The sequence below is a fragment of the Lygodium microphyllum genome, chromosome 17 (assembly GCF_053477565.2).
Source record: "Lygodium microphyllum isolate KBCC chromosome 17, Lygodium_microphyllum_v1.1.10, whole genome shotgun sequence".
NCBI classification, from domain to species: domain Eukaryota; kingdom Viridiplantae; phylum Streptophyta; class Polypodiopsida; order Schizaeales; family Lygodiaceae; genus Lygodium; species Lygodium microphyllum.
Genome location: NC_141151.1, coordinates 132,089,122 through 132,099,851, shown reverse-complemented (window position 1 = coordinate 132,099,851; position 10,730 = coordinate 132,089,122). Strand labels below are relative to the sequence as shown.

Here is a 10,730-nt window from a genome sequence, read left to right as displayed (position 1 = left end):
CAACCTCCTTGATATGACCAACTACCAGTCGTGTTAGTATTTGCATTTTTGGTTTACTGCCATTATTATTATTCTTTATATTATTTACATTGTCTCCTACGACAACACCACGCAAATAATGGGGCTTGAGCTCTCATCTCCACGTGGAGACCCCATTCACATGGGAGGCTCAAGTACCTAACAAGAGGTGAGTCACATGCGATTTAGCACAAGGTAATGGTATTTTCCTAGAACCCTATCATGATGCACATGTTAGAGTGAAAAAAAAAGAAGGCTAGCACCAATCAAAAAATATCAAAGCCTTCTCTCAAATTGCTTGGCTCGAAAATACAAGTCAATGCTAATCAATATGGTACCTTTGCCTTCTTAGCTTAAACAATAGCACTATGTCTTTTTAAGGGAGTGTAAGGTTGTGTGGGCGTTTGTAAAGCCTCACTCCCCCTTATCATGTTCTGGGGAAAACGTGTGGTATGTTTTCCTCCCCCATGACTACTTATGTGACCCAACTCTAGCAACCCCTCCAAAACAACCCATTTTTGTAGTTTACCTCACCCACATTCATCGACACAATATCTTTTCAAGGATAAGTTCGCATCAATTGGGACTAATGCCATTTTTTAAAGGATCACATGTGACATTGACATTAAAGTGTTGAGGTGGGACTACAATCCACCTACTCTATTTGGTATTGAAGGAATGCACAGACCTCGACCCTACATGGATGTGCAATGTTCTCAAACCTTGAAATTGTGTGTGTGTGTGTGTGTGTGTGTGTGTGTGTGTGTGTGTGTGTGTGTGTGTGTGTGTGTGTGTGTGTGTGTGTGTGTGTGTGTGTGTGTGTGTGTTAGCAGGAGGTAATACTTAAGCATACTCATGAAACACTATGAACACATTTCACATGACATTGCAAGGTAATTTCACTTAAAATAATACGCAACCACTTCAATAGCATAAACATCAGTTTCTTCAAGCAGAAATACAATGAATGATGAAATGATGGTAGATAGCATTGTTGAATGAAATACAGATAAGGAAAACATGTGAAAGTTGAACAAGTCCATCCTGGTACCTACAAAATCGAACAAGAACCTAGTTACTGAGAACTATGATGGAGCTCTCGCATTGCAAGTGTCAATGGATGGGCCCAATTGTTATCCCTTAAATCAACAGCACATGATAGTAGTAAGAGATTAGGCAAATTCTTGTATGAGAGCACAGATGGATGATGATAGAGATTACATAGAGTAGAGACCAACAAGAGATGAAACAACACATATGCAAGAGATCAAAGACTCAAAGTATCTCAAAACTGACCCTTGATTGAGAAAACCTATTTACAATGAGTTTCCCTTTCACCATATCCTATTTCACCCTGTTATATTCAAAAACTCGCACCAAACACTAGCTTCTACTCTATTGCTGAGACGGAAAATTTGATGGTGCCGTTAGCTCCAAAGGGGGGTAGAACAATAGGACGCTTGGTCAGAATCCTCCCAGATCGCTCCTTCTCCCTCTTCCCCATTCGAAGTGTTGTTTGCTATGTAAAAACTGTGATCACATGCCGTGCGAATTTGGGAGCTCTTCTTTTTGCATGAGGTCTCCAAAACTATCTGAAAAAGCAACTTGCTTTTTTGCATGACACCCTATGCTAAAAGTTTTTTGCGCCTTTTTAGGATGTTTATAAAAAATAATTTTCAAAATATCAAAAATATACTAAAATTGTCCAAAAATCTTGTAAGTTCGAACCATCCATACTATGGACACTAACACTAATGACTAATATGACATTGACTATCTATATTAATAAGAAAGTTGAATGATGATGCACTCAAGGGTTTTTCACACTATTGATGACACCCAAAAGAAGCATAAAAACAAGGCACAAAAATGTCCATGCATATATCATAATTTCATCTTTTGTAAAGGGGATAACATTTACATTGTTCCAAAATCACTAAAATACACACCTATATGAGGGGGCCACATCCACATCCACACACACATACATTCATCATAAATAAATGATATACACAAAAGTGTTACGTGCATGCATTGGTGAAGGGTAGGAATACTCAAAATTAAAGGCCAAAGGTCTTATAATATCAAATGTATCAAAGTTTCAAAGAAATAATAAAAATACGAAGGGGTGTGCTTTTTGGGGAAGAGGTGGGGTGGAGTGCACGAGTGGTTATGTGCCTCTCTCCCTTCCCTCTCTTGTCCGATGGCACATTTTCCTTTTTGGTGGTGCAAAAAGTTGTTTTCTCTCCTCTCTCCTCTGTCTTTTGTGCAGAAATTCTTATTTTTCCCTTTTGTTCTTGTATAATGGTTGAAGATATGGATGAAGATGATGAAGATAACGAATTAGTTCATTATTAAGTGGAAGATTTATGGTTTCTTTTCAGTTTTGAGATTAATGGCTCAGCCATGTGCATAGATTTTGCATGCTTCTACCTTGGTTTCATGTTTATTTCATGCCGTGGGAGGGTTGCTGTCATTTTGGTGCGCAGCCGGGGAAGAAGATGATCTCAAAACACCAAAGGAGGAAAAAAAAGAGAGACTTGAAGATCTGATGCAAAGTAGTGAAGAAATTGTGTGTCCCAAAGTACAAGAAGGTGCAGGATGAGATGGAAGCCCATTGTCTGGGTGTTTGGAAGACCCTCCTCTATGGAAGAAAGCCCAAAGCTTTACAGATTGTGTTCACATGGAAGGGAGGGGAGCTTCTGCTGATGTTATTGCCTCTTTGCCCATTTACAAGTTCAAGAGGAAGAGGATATCGTTTCAGCGAGAGAAAAGCAGCTACAATGGATCAGATAGTGATAGCTCCAGTGAAGGTGGTGTGATGGCAGCAGGAACAGAGAATGAGAGGGCCACTACAAGGACAACGCACAGCTATGAGGATTACCATGTTCCCACCATTTTCATGTGGAGTGTGTTGATCAGTGGTTAAAAATAAATGCTTATTGTCCCCTTTGCAAATCTTCTGTTCAAGGGTATAAGACTGGAGATGGAGACATAGATGTATCAACACCTGTGGCAAGGCGTGCTGCTGGAAAAAATTCAGTCATGAATGCTGCTCAACCTAGAAGCAACTGGAACACAAGGGTTATGGGACTTGATTTGATGGCACATATGTCACAAACTGAGGCTTTTTGCCCCATGATACTGTAGGAACAGGTACCTTGTGGGCCATGGATCCCACTACATTTCTGCTACTTGAGAAGGATGCAAAGGTGAAGTAGACGTGTAGCAAAAATAGTAGCGCAGCGTCTCCATGTCTCCAAGAGGTCTCCACGTCTCCAAGAGGAATGAGAAGAAGAAGAAAAGGAACATAAGAGAAGGAGAGGGATGAGAAGGCGGCCATTACCACATTGCGTGAGAAACAGAGAGAGAGAGAGAGAGAGGGATGGATGGAGATGGGTCCTCCATACTCTGGATTGAGGTATCATGCTACCCTTCCTGGATTGATCACCAGCAAGTGAATTTGTGGTGCGATATGCCGGAAGCAAAAAGCCTTGTTACAGGCAGCACAGATGCCTCAGATCATCAGGCAAGTCACGTTCTGGAAGATGGGCTGTTAGATGGGATGCAATTCGAAGGACTGGAGTGAGAGAGAGAGGGGGGATGATGTGTACATGAGGAGAGATGAGGACAGGGAGAACAACATCCACATGCTGACGGGAGACCTGCCAACAACGAAGGACACGCGCCCGTCCATTCCTTACCTGCCCTACCTTCTTCCGCCATGCCACCTGCCACATCAAGACCCTACCCCTTCGGTGTAAAGTCGCCCTTATGGTCCTCGACTAGTAGGCTGTGGCGAAGCATGCACAAAGAGAGAGAGACAGAGAGAGGCGGTAGGTCTGCCCACAATTGGAACAGTAAGATACCATGGATTTGTATCCATCTTGGGGACCGGACGACTACATCAGCTTGCCTCTGAGGTGTTGGGTCTCAGACATGGTAGCTCGCCCATCGCCCTTCATCAGGCGGTTGGCTCTCAGACAAATTTCTTGGTACTGGCACTGCAGTTCACATTGACAACTATCGCCAGTGAAGCAGACCGCAGGCTCACAATGTTTTCGTGGAAAGAAATGTTATATACAATACAGAGAGAGAGGGAGAGGGCAATTTGTGCTGGGGCTGGAGGTCGCTTAGGCAGGGGGGATGCTGAGGCAATTCTGCATTCTGGGTTGTTTGTGAGGATCATGACGTTTAGGGAAGGAAACACAGAGAACGAAGAAAAGGGAAGGGAGGTCACGGGAGGAGAAAGCTTGGTGGGAATGGCATCTTCCTTTCCTCTCCATATCTCGTTCTGAGTCCACCCTTTCCATCTTCCCCTCAACGAGAATGGATAAATCCTAAAAAGAACTTAAGTTTAACCATTTAAAAAAAATCATAGAAATTTTAATCTTTAAACGTAAAAGCATTATTCCCATGCTTCATTCCTCCATGTTGCCCCTTTATCATGCCTCCTTCCCTCTAGGCTCGTCACCCCCTAATCTTATTCTCCTCTACCAATTTCATTCCCCTCCCTTTACCTCATCTCATGTGGCAACAGAGATCACAAAGGACAGATAAGTATTCTTCTAAAATACTTAAAAGAACATTTCTCAAATCTAACAATCAAGATATAAAAAGTTAAAAGTAATACATTAAAAATGTACAATTAAAGTGGTTATCCCTATGCCATGCCCTACCCTCTCTCCCTACATAACTTCCCTATTAGCCTCACCTACTCCCCAAAGTTTCCCATTCACCCCCTTATTAGCACCATTAATTGTTTATGAGATCCCCTCTTGTTTTTCCCATCTTCTTCAATCATTGTGAACATACAATACAAACACATTGACCTTTTAAATCAAGCTTACACCAATTACCCTAGGAACATATCCTATAGAAAATCCAAGGGCATATTCTCATGCTCTCCTCTTTTTCAATACACAAGTGATAGCTTCATTTTGATGAGATGCCCTTTGAGCTACATAGTGAAGGAAGTCATTCTTCTTCCTTTCATTAGGATAGAGAGGTTATACTTGTGATTCCTTATTGAAGATAGAACCCTATCTTTTGGAGACTATACAAGTTTTTCAGTGTGGGAGTGATGGAGGCAGGAGTTCCCTTACTCTGGTGGTCGTGGATTTGGAGTCCCATACCCTACCATGGCTAGGCCTTATGATCGAAGTTGTTTTAGTAACAATTTTGGAAGTTGTTTATGTTAGATAGTGGTTCTTCTTTGACAAGGTTCGCGAGGACGCTTCACATTTCAGTGTGGGAGGAATATGATGACACCCAAAAGAAGCATAAAAACAAGGCACAAAAATGTCCATGCATATATCATAATTTCATCTTTTGTAAAGGGGATAACATTTACATTGTTCCAAAATCACTAAAATACACACCTATATGAGGGGGCCACATCCACATCCACACACACATACATTCATCATAAATAAATGATATACACAAAAGTATTACGTGCATGCATTGGTGAAGGGTAGGAATACTCAAAATTAAAGGCCAAAGGTCTTATAATATCAAATGTATCAAAGTTTCAAAGAAATAATAAAAATACGAAGGGGTGTGCTTTTTGGGGAAGAGGTGGGGTGGAGTGCACGAGTGGTTATGTGCCTCTCTCCCTTCCCTCTCTTGTCCGATGGCACATTTTCCTTTTTGGTGGTGCAAAAAGTTGTTTTCATCTTTTGTAAAGGGGATAACATTTACATTGTTCCAAAATCACTAAAATACACACCCATATGAGGGGGCCACATCCACATCCACACACACATACATTCATCATAAATAAATGATATACACAAAAGTGTTACGTGCATGCATTGGTGAAGGGTAGGAATACTCAAAATTAAAGGCCAAAGGTCTTATAATATCAAATGTATCAAAGTTTCAAAGAAATAATAAAAATACGAAGGGGTGTGCTTTTTGGGGAAGAGGTGGGGTGGAGTGCACGAGTGGTTATGTGCCTCTCTCCCTTCCCTCTCTTGTCCGATGGCACATTTTCCTTTTTGGTGGTGCAAAAAGTTGTTTTCTCTCCTCTCTCCTCTGTCTTTTGTGCAGAAATTCTTATTTTTCCCTTTTGTTCTTGTATAATGGTTGAAGATATGGATGAAGATGATGAAGATAACGAATCAGTTCATTATTAAGTGGAAGATTTATGGTTTCTTTTCAGTTTTGAGATTAATGGCTCAGCCATGTGCATAGATTTTGCATGCTTCTACCTTGGTTTCATGTTTATTTCATGCCGTGGGAGGGTTGCTGTCAACTATGTTCGCATAGCAGCACGACACCCACCCCCTTTGAACCTACACATCCTCTAGTATGTGCCACATAGTTAATCTTCATTTGGATCAATATATTCATATTCCATCCCTGCATCTTCATCATCCTCTTGATCATCCAAGTCAACATAGATCTATTCTCCATCTTGCACATATTCTTCAATTGGTTCACTTACATTATGTTGCTTAAAACTCTTGATCCTCTTTCCTGCAATAGGAATCTTTGAATCTGTACCATCCATCGCACACAAAGAATATGTTGCATTATCATGTTCATGCTTCACAATAGAAGGACCAGACGATCACTTAGAAACCTTTCTAAGTGTACTATGATGAGTGTCAATACTATTGTCATAAACTAACACCCAATCTCCTTTCTCAATGGGTTTTAGACAGAGCCTGTGTTTCTTGTCAAACCTATCTTTATTCAACTTGGCATCTTTTAAATGCATCGTTGTAATCTCGATGTCTTCAGGCCTCCTTTCTAGCTATCGAATCTGCAAAGCAAGAAGGTCCTCCATGTTCATATCATTCTCCCAAGGTAGCACACTCCAAGTAGTAATAACACCCTCAATAGGCATAACAAGCTTTTGGCCATACATCAACTCAACATGCATATATCCAGTCACGGGACTACTTGTAGTGCGATCAACCCATAAAGCATATGGAAGTAGCCTGGGCCACTCTCGAATCTTACCTTTGCATGCCTTGGCTAAAGCTTTGATGATAGGTGGGTGTCTGCATTCACTTTCGCCATTGCCTTCGGTCATATGCTAAAGTGAGAGCAAGCTTTATACTCAACCTCAAGAAGAATTCCCTAGCTTTTTCTGCATCCAACTCTCCTCGATCTGCAATTATCTTTCCAACACAATCATAGTGGCAAATAATATCTTCCAAAAGAAATTTACATACAGTTGTAGCCTTTATTCTTAACGCTCGACCTTTCACATGATTTGTTAGATCTTCCTTGGCAAGTACAATGTATCGCATTTGCCAAAGTCCCATAAGCATAGTCACCAAGTCAACCACCCATTTGTAATGCATGACTAACCGATAGGTAGGATGTAGGCCATCATAATATCACACATTGGAATAGTTTTGGCAAGTAGTACACATCTCTACAAACTATAACACATCTTTATACATACCTTTCCACCAATATATTTCTTTGATCTTCATGAAAGTGATCCACACACCTCGATGGCCAGCCCATAGACTCTCATGAAACTCTTTGATAATTTGTTGTTGAGTCTCCTTATCACATATTACCCTTTGTGGAGTTTTGTTTCTTTGCTTTGGATGCTTCCATAGATGGCCATTCTTCAAGAAAACCCATATTCTTTTCTTCGGATTCTCTTGAACTCTTGATCAATCCATCCATCTTGCTTAGTCAAAGTGCTCAAGCAGTGGCCAATAAGTAGCCACTCACCATCATACATATCTTTTGAAAATGATTCAAGAAAAGATGCACAACAACAATGATCTCATCGAATATAAGAAGTGGAGTAGAAATTTGTACCGACATCATCTCCTTCGACAACCATGTCTTCATTATCCTCATACCTAGCTCTCGATAACAATTCTGCAAACTAGATTATCTTTACCTACAATATGGCAAAACTCTGGGTTCAAGGACTTGATGTAAGCAATCTATCACAACATAGCAATATCCGGAGTTGAGCAACTAGTGATAATCCCAAACAAAGGTAGACAATCTATCTCGACAACCACCGATGTACCAATAAAGTACATGACAAAAATGATGATCATAGCATTGTCCCTAGCAAGTCAAGTGTTAAGATTGAAGAGATTAATGCCATGCTGCAAACTGATTTGGATGATGATTTTATACTTGTAGCTTATTCTCTCAATACTTCATAGCTTACTGGTGCTTTGTTAGGGTATACTCAATGTTGGCTGATAAATTGAGGGGCTTCCTTTCATATGAACCCTTATAGAGAGTGGTTTCACTCCTATCGCAATTTGACTGGATCTATTTGTTTGGGTAATGACCTGACACTAGAGATAGTTGGTATTGGTGTTGTCTAGTTGTAGTTTCGTTTAGGTTTCATGTTTACTCTTCATGATATACATCATGTATCGGCTCTCACGAAGAGTCTTATTGTTGGTGGCACTTTGGATGATGCAGGTTATGCAGTTTCTTTTGGTAATTCCTCATGGAAGATTATCTATGGGAATCTTGTCATTGCATGTGGTACTAAGTCCAATGCTCTATACCCTTGCTTATATTTGGGTCAATTGACCATGTTTTGGCAGAGGATGCAGCTCCATATGTATCTCTTTGGCATCATTGCCTTGGGCATATTTTCTTGAAAGGAATGAAAATGCTTACTTGTTTGTAGTATCTTATGTCCCTTGACTATAAGTGCTTTGAGTCTTGTGATCATTGTTTATATGGCAAGCAGGCACATAGTATGCATAACAGGTTTGGTATGACACGCATGGGTGGGCCATTGGCTCTCATTTATTCAAATGTGTGTGGTCCCATACTATGGAAGTCATTATGTGGTGCGAAGCATTTTGTTACCTTCATTGATGACTATACATATAAGGTGTGGGTATATCCTATTAAGCAGAAATCAAAAGTATTGGCTTACTTTGGTTAAGAACAAGTCTAGGTATAGGCTGAAATGCTTGAGGTCAGATAATGGGAGTGAGTATGTCTCTAAAAAAACCTTTGAGCAAATTTGTGATGAGAGGGGTATTAAGCATCAGTTGATTGCCTTGTACACCCACCCTAGAATGGTATAACAGAGTGCATGAATATGACAATTTAGGAGTGAGTTCGCAGTATGCTTAGCTAGGCAAGCTTACCACAACACTTTTGAACTGAGGTAGTTACTATTGCTGTACACTTGATAAATCAGTCCCCATGTACTACTCTTGACTATTAGGTTGCAGAGGAGACACGGTCTAGAAAACCTCCCTCATATGCTCATTTGTATGTCTTTGGTTGTCACGCTTTTTGCAATGCAAAAAAGGACAAACGCAATAAGTTGGATCCTAAGTCTAGGAAATGCATATTTCTTGGTTATGAAAATGTAAGTAAGATGGGCTATCACCTATGGGATCCGCAAGCTCAAAAGGTTATCCGTAGCCTAGATGTTGTTTTCTACGAGGAGAAAATGCATAAGTAGCTCGAGCATATTGTTGAGGTATGTAAGGTGATATTTTAGGAGAAGCCATGATAGTAACTCACCCCCCTAATATAGCATTTGCAATGGGAGTTGTGGTACACTATACAGCTACACGTGATTGATGGCATTACGATGTCGTCAAGGGTATCATGAGGTACATGAAGGGCACAATTGCTATGTGCATCTGTTATGGTGGCCAAGATATAGGAGCCATGGGATACATTGACTTTGATCATGTAAGACATGTAGACAGTAGGAAGTCCCAATCTCTAGCTATGTCTTCACCTTTACTAGAGGTGATGTTTCTTGGATGTCCACAGTGCCAGCCCTCTCCACTACAAAGACGAAGTATGTTTCAGCCACCATTGAGGTTTGCAAGGAGGCTCTCTAGTTAAGTTTTCTGGTGATGACAGACCTTGCCATTACTGATGTGGTCCCTACACTGCATTTGGATTGTATGAGTGCTATTTAGTTGGCCAAGAACATGTCCTTCCATGCAAAGAAAAAGCACATTGAGGTGTGCTACCACTTCATTTGGAAGATCTTGTAGTCCCAATTGTTGTGGCCAACCCTATTCCACGATGTTGCAAAGTCTTTGAAAGACTATGATGAATACTAGTACACAAAAGTTCCGGACCAAATGCAACTAACACTAGTAATAGCAGAATAGCCCTTTAAGAAGTGGGGGATAGAATTTGTTGGGCCTATAAGCTTGCAGCCCCCCAATACTCACAAGCAAAGTACATTATTGTTGCTATTGATTACTTGACTAAGTGGACTGAGGCTAGGGCCATAAGAAAGAATGACACATGAATAATGGAAAAATTTTGGTCTAGCCTAGCATCCAAGAATTGATTATACCTATCCTCATCATGAATCCTAGACCTTTCTAACCTAATGTAGTAACCACTAGGAGTTAAGAAGGATTCTCACTTAGTAGCATTAGTATATGAAGGACTTTTAATGTTTGAATATTTACTTTAACAATGTGAGTGGAAATGGATGAGATTGCACTAGATCGTGTTTGATTATCACTCAAATTTAGTCATGACCTTGATGAAGGTAGAAAAGTTAGAAGACAAGAATGTGATTGAGTGATCCTAGTGCACATATACAATAGCTTCTCTTTCCTCCACAACCCTAACAACCACCCTATTCTTAAGGGAGAGTCAATGAGGAGAGTAAGAGAGGAAGGTGAGGCATTGCCTATGCACTTGTTCCATCTTAGTGCACAACCTTGTGCACTAGCTCTCTCCTAGGATACTTGTGCACACATACA

General features: G+C 40.5%; 1 pseudogene; it reads right to left on the bottom strand.

The window, feature by feature from the left end:
- Positions 1–6,346: 6,346 nt before the first annotated feature.
- On the bottom strand, positions 6,347–6,916 carry LOC148022363 (uncharacterized; annotated as a pseudogene).
- Between the last annotated feature and the right edge of the window lie 3,814 nt (positions 6,917–10,730).